The sequence below is a fragment of the Symphodus melops genome, assembly GCF_947650265.1.
Source record: "Symphodus melops genome assembly, chromosome: 15".
Taxonomy (NCBI): domain Eukaryota; kingdom Metazoa; phylum Chordata; class Actinopteri; order Labriformes; family Labridae; genus Symphodus; species Symphodus melops.
The window spans coordinates 2,882,266-2,901,034 of NC_136705.1; the positions used below are offsets into that span (position 1 = coordinate 2,882,266).

The following is an 18,769-nucleotide window of genomic DNA, read 5'->3' on the forward strand; positions in this document are numbered from 1 at the left end:
GTTTAGGGACTGTGGGAACAAACGACTTCACATACCAGACAAATATCCTGAGGAGAGAGAGAGAGAGAGAGAGAGAGAGAGAGAGAGAGTCCCACAATAACTGAAGTCATGCAATCAAACCAACATAAAGACGTACCAGGCTTTGTGCCTGCTTTTATACATGTTGTTTTGTTACCTGCCAAAGGGACCGCAGGTGTAAATTAGCCTAATGCTAACTCTGGTGCAGTGCATCAAATGGTTACATTTATGTTTTTATTGCACACTGTCCCTCACAAATAAAGTTGAATTATTATTTAGTCATTTGAAGTTAAATGGTCCTTCATTGTTTAAGGCCTGCATAGTGATACTCACCATATAACCTGCCTGGATTATTTTATCAATTTATTCAGTAATTAACACCTCGAGTAAGTAGCCTCCATTTTTTAGAGGCCCACCCACTGGTAGAGTACAGTAGGTTGTCATATTTACAACGTGTCCCACGACACGTGAACGCAGCACCAGACTCTGCACTCTTCCATGACTTCGCATTGGCCGCGTTCAGTGACACTGGGCACGATGGACAGGAGCTGTTCGTGTTTCCTCCGTGTTTGGATCAAACAGAAACCAGAGATCTGAACAGGAGCGAAGAAGTCATTTCTCTCTAATTGACAGTCGACTTTAGCACCGTGCTGGACGGATCTGCCATAGAGGGTGAGAGTGTGTTGAATGTGCATCTTAAACTCTGTGATAGTTTGTTTGTGTCTGATGCTTTGAGTTGTGTTTCCACCTCCGAGCATCTCTCCCCTGCGCGTGGAGCTGTGTGCGTAATTGCAGCGTTGTTACTTTCTTCAGCGCATAAAAAACGAGCTCTCTGTCAGGTGCACACAAAGGTCACATACTGTACGTGTGCAAGTTCATAAATGTGCATGCACACTACTACACTGCGATCTGTTCATCGCTCACAGCTTCCACAGGAGGAAAGAGCGCAGCGTGGAAATCCGGTCATCGCGTGGACTGTGCGTCCTCTTATTGGCCCCGGGATAATCGTTTGTTTGTTTGTTTGCGCGTGCTTGTTGTTGAAGGTTGGTGCACGTCAGAAGAAAACGTCAAACAGATGCAACACATGTCATCTGATGAGGGCGGATAAACAGCACAGGCCGAAATCTGACAACACTGGTTGCTTACTGTAATATTGATGCGTTGCCTTTTGGTAGTCATGCAACTTGCACCCTTGTTGTGCAGCTCAAATGACTTTAGTGTTAAAACGAGTAAAAGTTCAAATCATTATTAATCCTGCATAGGATTAGATAGATAGATAGATAGATAGATAGATAGATAGATAGATAGATAGATAGATAGATAGATAGATAGATTTGTGTTTTACTTTGATGAGGGATTATTGACATGATGTTTTGTAAAGTTTAAAACATACACTGTCAGGGTTGGAGAAAGTGTCCATACTGTATTTTGATACGGGACACTCAGAGCTTCTGTGTTATATAACCGAGCTGTCCGTCAGCTCGTACACTGACAGACACACACACACACACACACACACACACACACACACACACACACACACACACACACACACACACACACACATGCTGATCTGCTGCTCTGCTCCGGCGCAGCTCTCTGTTTTGTTCCCCTTATTATCCCAACACTATGTGAATTATAGCTGTGTGTGTGTGTGTGTGTGTGTGTGTGTGTGTGTGTGTGTGTGTGTGTGTGTGTGTGTGTGTGTGTGTGTGTGTGTGTGTGTATACGCGCTTGAATCAGCGCACGTGGACTCCACAAGTTGAAAAATAATTACCCTTTTTTTTTTTTTAAAAAGATCAGTTTCATGCTCACGTGATACTTTACCAATCATTCAAGTGTGTGTAAGACTTCATGCTTGTACAGATGTTTAATATTGATTTATTTTATTTTGTAGTTTCTTAGTTTCATTTTAAAAGGAAACGTTTTTATCAGACCTAAAACACTTAGGTGTCAACAATATCGCCTGCTAGTGTAATTGTTTAATAATGCTTCATCATGATGCAGGGTACATGGCTGTCATTTACACACATGTATTCATGTAATAAAACCACATTAATTATAGATTCAGTTTGTAATTTTCTCCGTGTCTGGTGAGCTGGATATGAGTGACTTCAAATATGTAGCTGTGTTTTTTTTCAGGTGTGTTATATAAAGTTTTGCATCTCTTGTTCCAGGTTACTTCAATATTACAGAGCAAAAAAAAAGAGCAACACAACAGAGATATATGAAATCATGAAGTGGGTATAATTCATCAGACAACCTAACAACAGGATAAGAGGTGGAGCTGAGGCGGGTCTGCAGCTAAACCCCGCCCACCCGTTGATCAGCTACACATCTAGTTATGATTAGCTCCTCCCCTTTATAAAATCAAATCGGATGTATTTTATTGTGTGCCAACAAAGAGATGAGCTCGTCAGACACATTTTGTGTTTTGAACCAGATTGTAAACATAATCATTTCACCTGTATGTGAGGCTTCTGCCGCCGGCCTCGAGTGGCCACTTGATGAACTGCAGTTTCTTTTTTACTATCATGCGTTGGCTTCATTTTTCAACATGGGGGGTTGCTGCTTTGGTCTTGCCTCAGAACACCCCCTTCCCATCTGACAGGGATAGTCTCCTGCTGTGAGGTGCAGACAGTATGTGGACAACCAGATCAGGAGGATTTCAGGAGTGGTCGCCCTAAATCGAACCCACGGTCGCTGTGATGAGAACATGGGACGCGAGACATAACCGCCAGGCCGTCTCATCCATAGAATAAACTCCGTTAGCATAACTTGGTATGCTGCTTCAGTCCGTCCGGCACACGTTGGCCTGAAAGAATCCGCTGCTGTCAAATGGCTTTGGGGCCTGATGGAACATTTTCAAAGGGATTACACAATCAACCAGGCTTCTAATTTAGTAGCTAATCCAGATTAAGGTGCTGTATAGTTCGTCTGTGTTCCTGACCTGGAGCTCAGATTTCTGCTGTCCGAGTGGCAGAAAGATTCATTCTCCTGTGTGTGTGTGTGTGTGTGTGTGTGTGTGTGTTCACATGTTTTAAACTGGTAAATACAAAGCAAAGCTCTTTCTATGGATGGACAGGGGTGTTGAATAAAGTCCAGCCTTTTCAGTATTTTTGTTGAAATTAAATCTGGACTCATGGTTGAGTAAATTGGGCTTTTAGCTCCCTTTGAGACGCACCTGTTGATTCATGATTGAAGTGGTGAGTTTGTCGGGAACTGTGCTTTTGAATCTTTGAATTCACCTCCTTTGTTTGGGGGGAGGCCAGCGTGACCATATTTGGGCGAGAGGGTCGATATGCACTGCTTACAACTGTATTTTGGTGGCGAGGTCGCCGTGGCAGCAACGCGTCAAAGACAACTCAAAGCATACTTTTTGAAACACTCATAACATTTACATTGGGATGAACTGTGTGAACGCAAACATCCAGATAGTCAACGCTCTGTGTGAAGTCAGGGTGAGCTGATGTGTCAACACAGCAGCAGCTCTTCAGGACTATTCAAAGGAATATCATGGGATCATATGCAGGGAGGATTTCTCCTTGGCATTCCTCACGTTGTCCTGAGGTGGAGGTCGGAGCGTGTGTGTGTGTGTGTGTGGACGACACAGTCGGATGGTGCAGTGGCTCGGCGTCAGGCGGTGGTTGATATGGCATTCAGCTTTTATAAGTCATGTTTCCGTCTTCACCGTCACAGGGAAAGTCTCCTTCAGTGAGGCGCACGTTTGTCAAGGCAGCTGTTTGTGAAACTTTCTAGTAATTTGAACGAGTCCATGTTGGGAAAAGAGCAAAAATTAAGGCCAAGAATTAGACAACAAGCATGATTTTAAAAACTCGTATATCTCAGACAATGACCTCGGTAATAAATCAGAGTGAGAATGAGGCTCATTTCAGTGTGATTGTGTCATAGAAGTTTAATCACCCCCGGCTGGGAATTAGAAGACATAAAAAAAAAAACCCAGGTTGAACACATGCCGGCTTCTGAAACTGTGATTACATGCAGTGTGTTTGCCTGATCATGAGGCTGCTGTCTTTGTGGGAGGAAGAGCCTGCAGCTCGGAGAGTCCTTTCACAGAAACACATCCACTCCTACCGCCCTCCAACGTCAACACTAAACTCTGTCATCCTCTTTCATTGGAAGTTGCTTTGAATGGCGCCCGCCAATCACGTCATTAAATCATAAAAATGAATGATTTTCGGTGTCTGAAAGTTTTCTATTTTCTGTGTCATGGGGCAGCGCTGTGTACGGTTGTAGACAGGTGTTGTATATCTCCGAAATATGAAACACTAAGTGCTGGTTTGTGTTGCTGGATTCTTCTCCTTTAAATGCATTTGGCATTCAGCTTGGAGAGTCTGACAGAGAGAGAGAGAGAGAGAGAGAGGGAGAGAGAGAGAGAGGGAAGCTCTGTGAACTATAAATAGACAGTGGGAGAGAGCGGTTGTGATGATAGCATCACCGCACAATAATCCCTCATAGGACTGGCGTTGCTCCTCTGCTCTACACAGACAGCGAACAGGTATCTCCTCAACAACCCGTGTCAGCAGGGTTCTCTCTTGAACCTGACCCTTGACCCTCCGCTCCACCTCTCTCTCTCTCTCCGTGTGTCCGTGCTCTATTAGAGCTGCTTAATTAGGCCCCGCGGGTAGAGGAGCATCTTTCACTTCTTGGATGGTCAAAATGAGGACTAATGCTTTTAAATGTGTCGTGTGACCGGGCTCACAGAGGCGCAGCTCATGTTTCTTCAGTGTTGGTTTTGGTTTTAACGTCGTTCTGGACACACAAAGTGGCTCCCGTCAGCGACCAGTCTTTAAAAATAACTCACTTCAAGTAACTTCAATCCATTTCCTTTGATTTTTATCCCCCACTTACAGTCCAACCTTCCCAGAGTTGCAGGCTCAGTGAGACAGAGTCTCCACGTTTGTGTGGTTTTGACTACAAACACAAAAATTTGCTCCTCACTCATTTTCTTTTAGAAGGTGAAGCGACGGTGCAAAGATCAGAAATGCACGTTTATTTAGGTCCATCACTTCCAGTGTGTGTGTGTGTGTGTGTGTGTGTGTGTGTGTGTGCAGCTCCATATTGTGTGTGCCTTTACTTTGAGCGGTCCGGCGTCGCCCCGCCCCTTCAGGCGCTGACCTCCTTTTCACTGTTCACACATGCAGCACCTTTTTCTCGCCTCTGTCCGTCTCCGTCCCTTCTGACATGACCGCTGCGTTCGCGTGTGTCTCCTCGTCAATCTTTACTATAGAACTACAGAGAGGAAGTCAATCTGAGGGGAAGTATCACATTAAACCGTGCTGTTTGTCAGGATCTGTGACTTGATGCCTGAACGTGTGAAACAGTTGTGAGTCCAACTCTTCGCTATGTTTGAGATCTTCTAAGAATCAGGAAAAACGGACCTTTAAATGTGACGTTAAACTTCATAGAAGGAATCACAGGAGCTCATTCTTGACCTCCAAACGTGTTTGGAGTTAACATTAGTCAACATTTAGATTTAAAGTTTGTACCTGTATGTAGATTTGTTTGCAGAAATCAAACATACAGATGTAACAAGCTCACATTAGGTTGGTATTGCTTTGTCAGATCATTCCTTTGTTCATAAATATCTTTGATGTTTGAATGATTTTAATTGAACACATCTGTGACGTCGTGCACAGCCGCCGTTTATTTCTTCAATAATTTATTTAGTTTTTGTCGAACTATTAAAAAGCTCGTTTGAATATGATTTCCAACACGGATTAGCCGCTGAGGTTTTAGCTGAGAGAACAGGTGTCGTATTATCATCCTCATGATTAATGACAACATCACACACACACACTTACATTGTGTTTACCATATTCCTCACCGAGCACTTAGGATCTGATGACTGCGGAAGTATTGTGCTGCGTGCACAGATCCAGAGCAGACAACGCTAAACGGGTATAGATCTGATGCACATGTAGCGTGCATGCAGAACACACACACACACACACACACACACACACGTATCAGATGTCAGAAGCGTATTATAGAAGAGTATTAATCTACTGGTTTTTGACACAAACGTGCAAATAGCCTTGAGTAGTCATGGTGCGTTTTGTGTTTCTCCTTAATTGTTGCACCTGAAGTTGCGAGTATATCTGGACCAATCGACAGACTGCAGCATGTCTAGCTGCAGCCTATAGGGTCGGATCTGTATGCTTGGCACCACAACAGAAGGGTGGCAAAAAATAAAGTTGGAAAATACTCTTTGGTTATTTTAGTAATAAATGCGTTCACAACCTCTGCGGTGCATGATTAGGAAAAAAAACATCCTCCGAGTAGACTCCAAAACAAAGCTGCACTCTCTCTCTGTCTCGCTTTTCTTCCACACACACACACACACACACACACACACACACACACATTTACACACACAGATGTTGGGTGCTTGGGACGTTATCACGTTTCCTCCCTCGGCGCGGTGACTCGTTGCTCCTCCACCTGTACAGTGGTCCATGTTACATCACGTCCTCTGTTGGAATACCCCCTCCCACACACTCTTCCTCCCTCCTCTGTCAGCGCTCAACTAACAGCCGGAAAAGGCTGCCGGATGCTTCCCATTTCAATCAAGTTTTAAAAAGCGGGATCATATTTATTACAACATTAAAATCCTTCTACGTTTGTGTCCTCACAGCTGATTGTGCTCGTGTCCTCGATGATACCTGAACATATTTTCACACCTATTTGCACAGACCATCACGTTCCTCCTTCTTGCTAAAGCTTTTACAATATGTTTGTGCTACTGCAGCACAAAAGGCATGAAGAGGTCAAAAAGCTCCAGCAACACTTTTAGTATGAAGATCAATTTTATTAACTTAAAATCACTTTAATAAAGATAATTAAAAATGAATCCTCAAGTGTGTTACTGAAGCGTTTTGATCATATCACAAAATGTATCCAACTGTGTGTCTTTGCATGTTGTTTCTTTCTTCTGCACATGTGGCAGAGTGTCACGGCTGACCAGGCCATTTTGTTTTGAAGAAAACAGTTTTCTGAGTGTCTTTGCAGAGTCATGTTGTTGCTAAATCATTAAAGAATCTGCAGTTAAAAAGTCTTGTTTGGCTAAAAATGTCATTATCATTCCTTCAGACAACGTATCACGAGCGAACTCAGAAATCCTGTTCTTCTCCGGCTCCATAATAAAAAGCGTGCATGCTTTGAGTGTAGTCTTAACAGCCTGAAATATCTGCAGAAATATCCATATGTGATGACGTCCATATTTGATATGAAATATAAAAAGCATTTAGCCACAGATACTGATGACAAGCAGATGTTATCGTGCGTCCTTGTGCTTCAGATTTCCTCTTTTCTTCTTCTTCATCTTGCAGATGTGTGCAGGTGGAGCTCTGCAGTAAACTCTGTTGTACAGAGAGGTGTGCACTAAGACGTCTGAAGGTTCAAAGTCTCTTTCTACTTTAAACAGCAAACAAAGCAACGTGCGTGTTGATAATTTACAGTTTATAACAGGGTACATCGTCTTTATTAAGAAAATCATAAACTCCCAGCGACCTGCACAGTATTGCATAATTACAGTTTTTTTTATAGTAAACCTTTACCAACATGTCTTCATATTGGGGGCTGTGCTAATGCATACTGAAAATAATCAGCCGTGGTAATTGTTAAAAGGCTAATGGAGAGTTAACAGGAGCTCACATTGGGATTTTTGGCTCCCAGCCACAGTATGATTATAGTCTAATGATTATATACTTTGTCATACAGTGCTGTGTCAGCTTGGCAGCTAGTCAAGTGGCTGATATCTGTGTCAGTGGTGCAGGCTAGCATTTGGAGAGATTACTGTTTGGGCCTGTGACTGAATTATGATGTGTATAATGCCATAATTTAGGATTTGCGCGGAGGCAAGTGATGTGTGTGTGTCTGTTCACAAGCCGTGCCATGTTCCACTCAGCTCGTCATGCACACGCTGTAACGCTTCAGAGCCAAAGCAGCAGAAAAGCACCCGACGGTCCGCTCCGTGTTGCATTACTCCCTCATGAGGACAAAGTCATCTGTGTGTCACAGCAGCAACCAAACCTGCGAGTCATGAGCCAACTAAAGATATCAATACAATCAAGGCTGAAGGGGAGAAAAAACAGCTAACAGAAGTTTGATTTTCTTAATTTGATAAAGGTGTGAATTGTGACCTGAACTCTAAAAGGTGAATTCAGTGCAAAAAGCAAAGTCATTTTTTAGTGCAGGAATTAAAGGGATACTTCACCCATTTACATGAAGCCTGGAAGTTTTCTTCATGTGATGCAATTTGACGCTTTTTGCATCACATGAAGAAAACTTTCAAGCAAAGAAAAAACATTTTTCTCGTCTCAGGGCAAAATGAGGGCTGGATTCACGACCATTCAACACTACTACCATGTTTCTAATGATACACAGCTTCATGTAAATGGGTGAAGTATCCCTTTAAGCAAAGCAGCGAATAGACACAGAACACATCTGACGCCGAAGCTTTCAGTCACGTGACCAGAAGGGGGCTCAGAAGGTGTTACAAGTTTAGGAAAGAAGCGGCCACCTTTGAACACACTGGTGAGCTGCAGCGCTGGCTTTTCTTTTTTTTTTTTTTTTTTTTTAATTTTTCCACCTCTTCAAAGCGACACTGACAAGCGGACATAGCGACCCTCCTACAGCACACAAGACACCATTATAATCTCTAAAAACGTTCACTGCCAGAACTTGACTTTGGTTTCCATCCACATCGTGGAGGATCTTTGCCCTTACACTGCTGCAGGATGAAAGTCCACAGAAGAACAGATTTATGTGTTGGATGGGTCATTCATGCTGCAGGAAATGAAGTGCAAGAAATTCATCATTAAGGTATGAATGAGCGCTAATTAGCTAACATCAGTTACCTTCCGTGAACGAGGAACACTGTCAGTCTGCGCTCCGAGGCAGTAATGTTCATAAAAAGGCAAAAAATATTTCCATTAAGTTCACACGATATATGATGTGATCTTTTCTATTGTTCCCTCAGAGGGACTGTGGAGCGCCTGAAGGCCCCGGCAAACTGCCGACAAAGACCACATGTGGCGTCGCCTCACGTCGCGGCCAAAAAGTTGCACTAGACTAACAGCAGACAGCCAACCAGCACGCACGTTCTGCACGCGCATGAGGCAGCCGTCGCCCGTTGCTATGATACGAGAAGACCATTTTCACCCCGCTAACGAGCACCACTCGTGTTATAGGTAGCCAACTAATCAGGTATGGTGTCTGATGAAAAGTAGAAAATGGTGCTGCCGTTGTCAGCGTGGATACTACAGCGACAGGCTCAAGAGGCTTTACCTGAATCTGTGTCGAGAGCTGGAGGTAAATGAAACCACTGAGCAGCCAATCAGAGAAATCCTTCTCAAAGATTTGACTTGTTGTTGAAGGCCAACGGATCGTGGCGCAGACGGACACACTGCGAAAACTAGAGCGTTGATCACTCACCGACTCTCTCTCTCTCTCTCTCTCAAATGAAACTCTGAAGAAGAAGAACCCTTTCTTGTCTCCTCGTCGGTTAGTGCATCTGCATCTAGTTGAACGAAAAATGTCTTTTTATTTAAGAAATAAAAAGCGGTTAAAACAGAGAGGTGGGCACTGAGACTGATGATGCGTGTGAGGTCACGTGATAGCAATGCATACTGAGACGCACATCATCACAAATGGGAATTGAGCACGACACAGTGTCTTGGTCAAAACGTGTCCGTGAGATTCTGATGACGTCTGTCTAATAATCTTCTTTGCTGTTCCGTCACAGTGTCTCACATTCTCAGGTTTTCCACTCGCACCATTTTTCACTTTCCCTCCGCTCGTCTGTTTGAGCAGTTTCGGCTGAAGAAGTTTGGAAGCAAAGAATTTTCCTTGCAGGTTTATTTTGGCGCGTGGTCTTTGTTTTCAGAGGAGAAAGTTGAACTAAACATTTGGTGGGTTGTGTGTTTTCTAACTCTCCAGTTGCTGCACGGCTCTGACTGCTTTCATTTTGATTTCATACAGAATTTTTTTTTTTTATTGCACCAAAGCTGCTGCACAAAAAAGACCCAGAGAGAAAAAAAAGGTGATGTAGTGTGGAATAAATCGGCCCTATTAGTGGCTGGTTGGATTAAAAAAATACAATCCCAGACAAGTGACCATGCAGCTGGACAGAGCAGAGAAGACAAATGACCTCCCATCACAGAGATACACATGTGGGACATTTATATCAGAGGGTCTGCAGGTGTGCATGAGACGGAAACTTTTTACAGAATGACTCCAAAAAGTCTCACCGCCGTTAACCTCCCTCGCTTTGTACTTTGAAATTGAATGTGCAACTCTGTCATTTTGGTGTTTTATCGAGTGACGAGTATCGAGTTTTTTTTTCTTCTGGAAGCTCTACAAAAAAAAGTGTGCTAGATTCTGGATGCATTGAGGCAGGATGTCCCTCCATGTCCCTGTTGTGCCTCTTCTAACTCCCTCCGATGGCGGCTCAGCGGCAGAACGACTTTGGCCTTCTAATCGGGGGAAGAGGCATGTGCAGCCTAACAACTGTGACTTAGCAAAGTGCATGTGTGGACCCCTGGACCCCTGGACCCCTGGACCCCTGATCAAGCGTATAGCACTCCCCCCATAGTGTTTTGACACAATGATTTTTTGTGATTTATTTGGATTACTGATTCTGTTTGTTTCTCTGTGAGCTGATTTTCGAAGGTTATACTTTTTCTACTATATGTAGATCAAGCAATCGTTTCCAGTTGAGTTGCATTTTTGTAGCACAATAAAACGACTTCTCTGCCTCGACCCGGTTATTCTGACGTCCTGCAGACGTATCCTTCAAAACTTTGGAGAACACGAATAACTGGGCTGGGCTAAAGGGCTGCTCACATATTTTAAAATAACAATTGAGCTCTGTTTTGCTGATCTGTTGCAGTCTTTCAGTGTGTATGTTAATGTGTGTGTGTGTGTGTGTGTGTGTGTGTGTGTGTACACACAAACAGTGCATCATTTACTCTCTGCTTTGTGTCGCCTTCTTTTTGGACCAACACATGTTGTTGTTTTTTTTTGTGGAGCAGAGTGTGGACAAAGGACTGGGTGTCTGGAGAAGGGTGCTGTGGAGGGGAGGAGTGGGGTGATGGGTGGGGGACTGAAGGAAGGGATGCTGGGTGGGAGACTGCAGGGGGACGGCTGGATGGCTGGCTGTGTTTAAGGATGTGAGTTTGGAGGGAGCAAAGGTGGGTGGGTGTGTGTGTGTGTGTGTGTGTGTGTGTGTGTGTGTGTGTGTGTGTGTGTGTGTGTTTGCATTCATCTGCATATGTGTCTGCATGTGTCTAAGAACATGCATCTCCTGAACCCGTTTGTGTGTGTGTGTGTGCACATTCCCTGCCTGTTGGTAGACTTGCGTGTGTGTCTGTGTGTGTGTGTGTGTGTGTGTGCATGATTGTGTGTGTGTGTGTGTGTGTGTGTGTGTGTGTGTGTGTTCTTTTGTTTTGCTCTGGGTTGCTGGGTGATGGGACCAGCTGGGAGGGCTGAAGCCATTCACTTCCCTTCTGCTACCCCGAAGGCAGCCAGCAGCGAGGGAGGGAGGGAGAGAGAGAGAGAGAGGGGGGGGGTCGAACGACTGAAATGAAAGGGAGAAGGGAGGCAGAGGTGTGTGTGTGCGCGTCTGTTTTCATGGGGGTTTGTATTACTTATTGCGAAAGCAAAGCACTATAATAGGAACAATCCTAAACAGATGAAACAGAAAGGGAGGTGAGAACTTTTCAAAGCAGCTTCGAATGAATGAAGAGATTCATGAAGGAAAGTGTGTGTGTGTGTGTGTGTGTGTGTGTGTGTGTGTGTGTGTGTGTGTGTGTGTGTGTGTGTGTGTGTGTGTGTGTGTGCGCGTGTGTGTGCGTGTGTGTGTGTGTGTGTGTTGTTCGGGGGGGTGAAGGAAGGAAAGCGTGTCAGGCTGAATCGTGATAGAGCATCGGGGCTGACTCAGCCAGTCTGGTCAGGCGTAGGAGGGCAGCAGCAGAGAGAGAAGAAGTAATGGATTACTGCCAATGCAACTGGATTACTTTCATCAGATTCCTGTTTTTCTCTGTATCAATATAACATGTGCACATCAGGTATTAAGACCAAAGAAAGGCCCGAGTTTCTGATTATTTTTAATAATGCAGACTGTTTTCTCCGTCTCTGTCGTGATACTCGTGATACCTGTCTTATAGTGTGCACTGGATTTAGGCGAGGGTGCACTGACTGGACTTTCTTCCACACGTCCATCTGTCACTGGTGGATTACAAAAAGATGGAGTATTAGGATCATTATTTGTGTCGTCTGGCGGAGCTTCAGTATTGACTTCCCGCCCCTCTCATTAACAGAAACACACATTTACCTTACAGATAAAACGTCAAAGATGGCTAAACTGTGTCGGACAGCAGGGCAGATTCTTGTGTTGTTTTGAGGCAGACACTCACCTGGATGAGGAGTTCAGTGTTTACATCCTGCTCTGTGTGTGTGTGTGTGTGTGTGTGTGTGTGTGTGTGTTATATCAACTTTTTATGGCAGGAATTAACTGAATAAAAGTTAAAAGTGAACACTTTGGGCGCAGATGGTCCAGCGGTTAGGTGAGGAGGCTGTAGTCCTCCAAGTGGGCGGCCTGGGGTTCGAGCCCGATCCAGTAGAGGAAAGAAACAATGTGAGAACTTTTTAACTGACGTGTATTTTTGATTTTATAGTTTGACCCATTTCGCATTAACATTTTTATTATTTATTTTACGTTTACCAGAAATGTTGTGATTATAGCGCGCTGTATGGTGGAGCGTCCGCACGATTACCTCTCGGACATAATGTTGTAATACGGCACGTTTTCTTTTTGTTATTAGGAGCGCTCAACTTACAAACAGGCGGACTCGAAAAAATGAAAAAGGGGAAGTGCATCTGTGAAAATGGTGTTTAATGACAATAATGGGGAGTGAAACTGAGCTGGTCATGTTGGGGTTTAAAAGCTTTTACTATTATAGAAACTATTTTTGCACTCAAAATAGGCTCAGATATTTCAATAAAAATGTCAACTTAAAAACTGTTTCCATGCTTGCTTAACAATGTTGTGTGATCAGCCATTTATAAAGATGAATTTATCTATCCTAGCTAAAATCGTTTGCCGCTTTGTTGTACATAGTTGTTAAAATAGCAGGACCAAAAGGGGCAAACGGCTCTCTGTGGATGTCGAGGGCAGAGAAGAAGAGGAGGGTCAGTGAAATGAACTGCTGGCTGAGGGGCAAACTGAGGAAAGAAAGACAGATTAGCAGCTGAACTGTATTTGTAGGCTGCTTGTCTCTGAAGCTGAAGAGCTGTGGCTGCTTCCTCGTGCCGTGACTTTTGAGTCGGCTCGCTTTCTCTGGATGATTAATGACCTTCCTGTTTTCAGCTACAGGATCTCTCTGCACAGAGTTTCACTGCAGCTCCGTCTGACTCGAAGTGCACTTTTGAAAACGCTGCAGAATTGATTGTTGGAGGCGAGAGGGAGAGAGAGAGAGAGCGAGAGAGAGAGAGAGAGAGAGAGAGAGAGAGAGAGGCAGGAGGGAATGAATGCACAGAGACGTATAATGACACTACAGTGAGTGTGTGTAATGAGATATTATTACACTCTCTGCTGCTGTGACTGTACACCTGTACTGGAGTAACACCATCAGCACCAGTATTATTAACACTACTACTACTTCCTCAACAGCAGCAACAACCGCCTCCACCATCATTCAGGTTACTCTGAATAGTACGGAGGAGTTTAAGTGCCAGAGATTATGAAGAATAATGAGAGGAGGTTTCTTTTTTTAGTATTGTGCGTTTTGAGCGTAAACTCTCCAGTTTAGGTTTTTTTTTTTTGTCCTCATTATTAAAACTACTTTATTGTCAACAATCTGACTTAAAGGCTTAAAGACAGAATATGCAACATATAAGTACACCAGAATTTAAGCATATCCTCTGAAAATAACCCCTTAGAGTCATGACCGTCTACGATGAGTCCTGCTGTCTGTGATGCAGTCTGAGCTGTATGGCCGGCTCTTTGCTGAGCGATTTAATTCAAGTGACTGGAGAAAATAATTAAAACAAACTTTACTGAATGCTCATTTGAATGTCACATAAGCATTTTTAGATAATTTTGTGTAAATTAACTTTTTTTTTTTTGCTGCTCCACTTTTTTTTAGAAGATTTGTGCTCAAACAGCCCATTTGGAGATTTTCCCTTCATGACATCACAAAGGGCAGTAGCCCCTCCCCCAGGTTGGGTGACACTCCCACAGCTAGGTGTTTGTTCTGCCCTCTGAGTCTGCCTTCTCTCCGTAAACAATAGGACATTGAGCCAGAAAGCAGCGAGTACACCCGAGCCCTTCCAGAGAGGGGGTGTGGTCAGACACAGCTCATTTACATATTTAAAGCTACAGACACAGAAACAGCCTGTTCTGAGCAGGGCTGAAATAGAGGGGTTTATAGACATGATCAGATACAGGATCAGAGTGGATTTACAACAACACACTTCACACGCATGTTCAGGGGAGTTGTGAGGCTTATTTAAACTGGTTAAAAAAAGGAGGAGAATATGTGACCTTTATCATTTCTACATAACCAAATTAATGAAAAGTAAGTTTCAAAAGATATTCTTTTTCTATACTTTGTGTCTGTCGCTGATACTCGTCCTGGATGGGAGCAAACCTGTGATGAAAAAAAGTTGTTGGAGGTGAATTTTCTGCCTTTGGTGTGTTTTTGTTCTTCCTCAGTGGACAGAGGTATCTGTTGTCTACTGCTGGACTATTGGTGAGTCGTCCCACTAGAATGTGTCACACTCACAAGTTTGCAATGGAGGAACACACAAACACACACACACACACAGGCTTTTCACATAGCCTCGAGTATTCGGCCTTCTAAACACACAGCAGTCGTACTCAACACTACAGATGGCTGTGTCTCATTATGACTCAACTGTCTAACAAACTCACCTTTAACACTTTTTTCTTTGTAGTTTTTTTTATTTTCAAATCAAATAATTCACAATCTAAGACAACCCCAATGCATTACCTTCTGCTTGTGTTTGACGTCTACTTTTCTGACAAGTTTGTCCTGATAAAACCACATGCCAGTGGAGTCAGTGACCGGAGACTTTTTTTTTTTTTCACAAGTTATGAAACAAGACGAAATCGAAAGGACTCAAAAGAAAGAGAGAGAGCGAGAAAGAGAACAACAACTTCTTTCCTGTAAGTCACCTGACACTGGAGGCGTCACACAGTCGTGAGTAAACACACCTCCCCCCCTCGCTCGCTCTCTCTCTCTCTCTCTTTCTCGGGCTGTGTCTGTTGCCCATGTTCTTACTCAAAGCACAGTAAGTCTTCTTCTTGCAAGATGAAAGTTAAGTTTCTATTTTTAGAAACCTTCCTCCCTGAGTTCTTCTGCCTGTGCACAAAAGCACAAGTGTTCTGTTGGTTGAGGGAAAAAAATGATAGCAAAATACCAACAGCACGTTTTAGTTATGTTCATCTTCTTTTCAAGGTTAACACCAGGGTAGGTTTTTATTCTCATGTTGTTTATTAGCCTCATAAAAAAAAAAGGCCAAAACCAAAACTCATCTTCTTTTACTCTCAGAGTCTCAAACTTTATTCAACCATATGTGACCCCAGGCTGCAGTCCTCTCGCTTACTGTCGTGATTTACCGAGCAGCCAGCTCACCCCAAAACCCATCAGGAGTCTTTCAGGAGTTTTGTGCGAGTGTGAAAGCGCTATGTGTGTGTTTTTGACTCCGTGCCACGTACGTATTTAAAAAGCCCTTCGTGATAATACGGTCGTTTCCAGCAGATTGTTTCATTTGCAGGACGTCTGCAGCCTTTCTGAACTCGCCTCACGTTTTATTTTATTTTTTTAAATGTAAGTATTTCAGCCGTCGCTTCGCACTTGAAACTCTCGGCCATCGTAGAATCAGCTCCCCATAACATGAGTTATAATTGGAGTGCATGATTCTGCTGTAATAAAATTAAAAGACAATGAAAGGAGTCAGAAGGTTCCTGTCAGACTCGTATTGTGAACTAACTTTCAACAGATTTGACTGAAGATGTTGTGAAGAGTTAATGTTTAAAGAGCCCGTCACTTAGGGAACAGCCTGTCTGTTTAATCGACCTTCAGACTGTTCATTTATATCAGTCACGAGCAAAGCACTGGAAACCACTGCAGAGCCAACGTTCGTCTGAGTGTATTTAGCCTCTCATTAGTGTTTGCTCTCCCGATGATAACTTCCACATGACATTATTCAGAAAAGCCGCCGTTGAGCGTCACAGCAGGACGAGTGCAAACTCTTAGATCATTCATAAATCCACAACGTGAGCCGAGGCGGCGTCACGATATGTCGGATACACATTTGAGTAAAATGGCAGCGCTGCAGGAGGCCGGCTCGCATCCCTTTTAACTTGTACTTCCTCTTTAGAAACTCATGAGTCACTTAACAAGTGTTTGAAGTCTCAACGCCACGAAACAGAAGGAAGACGGCGAGATGTGTGTGTGTGTGTGTGTGTGTGTGTGTGTGTGTGTGTGTGTGTGTGTGTGTGTGTGTGTGTGTGGTGAAGGAGACGTTTAGAGAGATTTTACTTCACGCTGTCTGTGTCAGTGTATGAGTGAAATAGCACACACATCATGGACTGGATGGGCTGGATCAAGTAGTGGGGGTCCTGGGGGTTGGGGCTGTGTTTTTGGGGGGAGTGAAGGCAGAGGTATGGAGAGACAAAGAGGAAGAATAGGAGGAGGTGGAGACAAAGAGAGAGAGAGAGAGAATGGGAAAGAAAGCAGATGGGTGCTTTAGCTGCTGAGCCCCTTCCCTCCCTCCCTGTCTCCCTCTTTTTCTCCCCATGTTGGGCTGCTGTGCCACACCCAAGTCTTATAGTCTTCATCAGAATCTCTGCTCCTCTTCACACACCTCGCTGCAAACTGGGATGTGTTTTTTTTTTTTACATTTTTATTAAAGCTCGTGTTTGGTTTTAAATGTTTAGTCGTCGAAGTTATGATGCACTCCTACTGTCGGGTTTATCGCTGCCAAATTTGTTGCAAGAACACGATCACATTTCCTTCAACTCTGCTCCTCCATTATCTCCACAAGGCTTCTGTCCACTTGTGGTTTTCAGTCAAGAAATACAAAAAATGACTGTTGAATTGTTAAACCTATAAGTGTTTGAGATATTCCTAATAAACTCAAAATCTTCATCGAGCTGTCGTTCAAATTTTTAAAGAAAACACATCAGCAGAAGCAGAAACACTTCAGGAGGTTCAGTAGAAACAAACTAAATAAATCACTTTTGTTTACCATCATTTAGTTTTTACACCTTTTATTTTCATGTTATGTTGATCAAATTAAGTTAGTGGAAATAGTGGATCCTTAATAATATTAAATTGTGTTCAGTCAGTTTTCCAAACGCAGAGTGGAAGAGCTTTGGTTGTGTGCGTTATGCAGATGGAGTGAAGATTTGTCCGGATTAAGGTAACAAGGACATTAAAAGTAAAGTTAACGGGGCCGTCAGATGGCCGAGCAGTTATTTTGTCTGCCACGTGGACGGAGGCCGTAGTCTTTGTTGCAGTGCCTGTGGGTTCAAGTCAGACCGTGCCCCCCCCCCCCCCGTAAGGCCAGGACCAGATGTTATCATGAGTAGGGCCCGACCGATATGGAATTTTTGGGGCCGATTTTAAAATGAAGGAGAAAAAAACATCAGATACAGATTTATTTATCTTTCTTAGATCTATCTTCAGTCCTGGGTAAATAAATCTACATATCTGCGAGACAATTAACGGATTCCGATATGCTAATATCAGCTGATATTATCAACTGGTTGATTATATCAGTCGGGCTCTAATCATTCTGTTAGTTAGAGTTAAATGTGTTTGATCGCTCACCTGGCTTTACACATAATAACAATCCATGAGAGGAAAGAGGCGACACACTCTGCAGACATCCAACCCAGGACGTGTTGTGATCATCTAACAGTGAGCTGGTTTCAAGGAAGTGCGACATCATGAGATACTTAATAATTATTATAATAAAAAAAAACAGCTGTGACTTCTTTATGACAACAGAGACGTAAATTAAACTGATGAGTAACAACAAACAGACGAGTGTATGAATCAGTTGATTGAGCTGTGTGTGTGTGTGTGTGTGTGTGTGTGTGTGTGTGTGTGTGTGTGTGTGTGTCTGTGTCATCCTCGCATTTTTCTGCTCTTGTGTCTGTGTGAATTTTTGGACCTTGACGATATGAAATAAAATTCCCCTCACGTTGTCACGGCGAGTAAAAAAAATGGAACGTGACGCTCGCCAAACTTATTCTGGTGACGGTCGTAGTCCTGCGCGTTACCACCCAAAGGTGCCGTGCCGTGCAACATGTAGCCTCATGCACAAAGCTGGAGTGATGAGTGGGACCAGTGAACTCACCATGAGTCAGGATCACACTGATAGTGACACACACACACACACACACACACACACAGTCTGATACATGCACAGACAAAAAGAACATAAGTAGAGCATGTAGTAGAACTGAACATTTTCTTTTTTTTTTTAACGATGAGCAGCACGACCTTTCGATTTTGCAGATTCTGATGATTCTGTTCAGTATAATTATTATTTAAAAACATAAATGAACTCGTAAAGTTGTGCTTTGATTTTTGCGGACCTTAAAAAAAAACCCCAAACGTACGAAAAAGAAGAAGAAAGGTGCAGAAGGAGAGACGCAAGGACAAGAGGCAGAGACTGAAAAAGAAGGAAA

General features: G+C 43.4%; 1 protein-coding gene across 1 annotated transcript in view; it reads left to right on the forward strand.

The window, feature by feature from the left end:
* The first annotated feature begins 504 nt into the window (after nucleotides 1–504).
* Nucleotides 505–18,769, forward strand: part of sertad2b (SERTA domain containing 2b) — a 35,831-nt gene continuing 17,566 nt past the window's right edge. The window contains exon 1 of the mRNA XM_079362613.1: nucleotides 505–690. The gene's annotated coding sequence lies outside the window, so the exon portion shown is untranslated. The remainder of the gene's footprint in view (nucleotides 691–18,769) is intronic.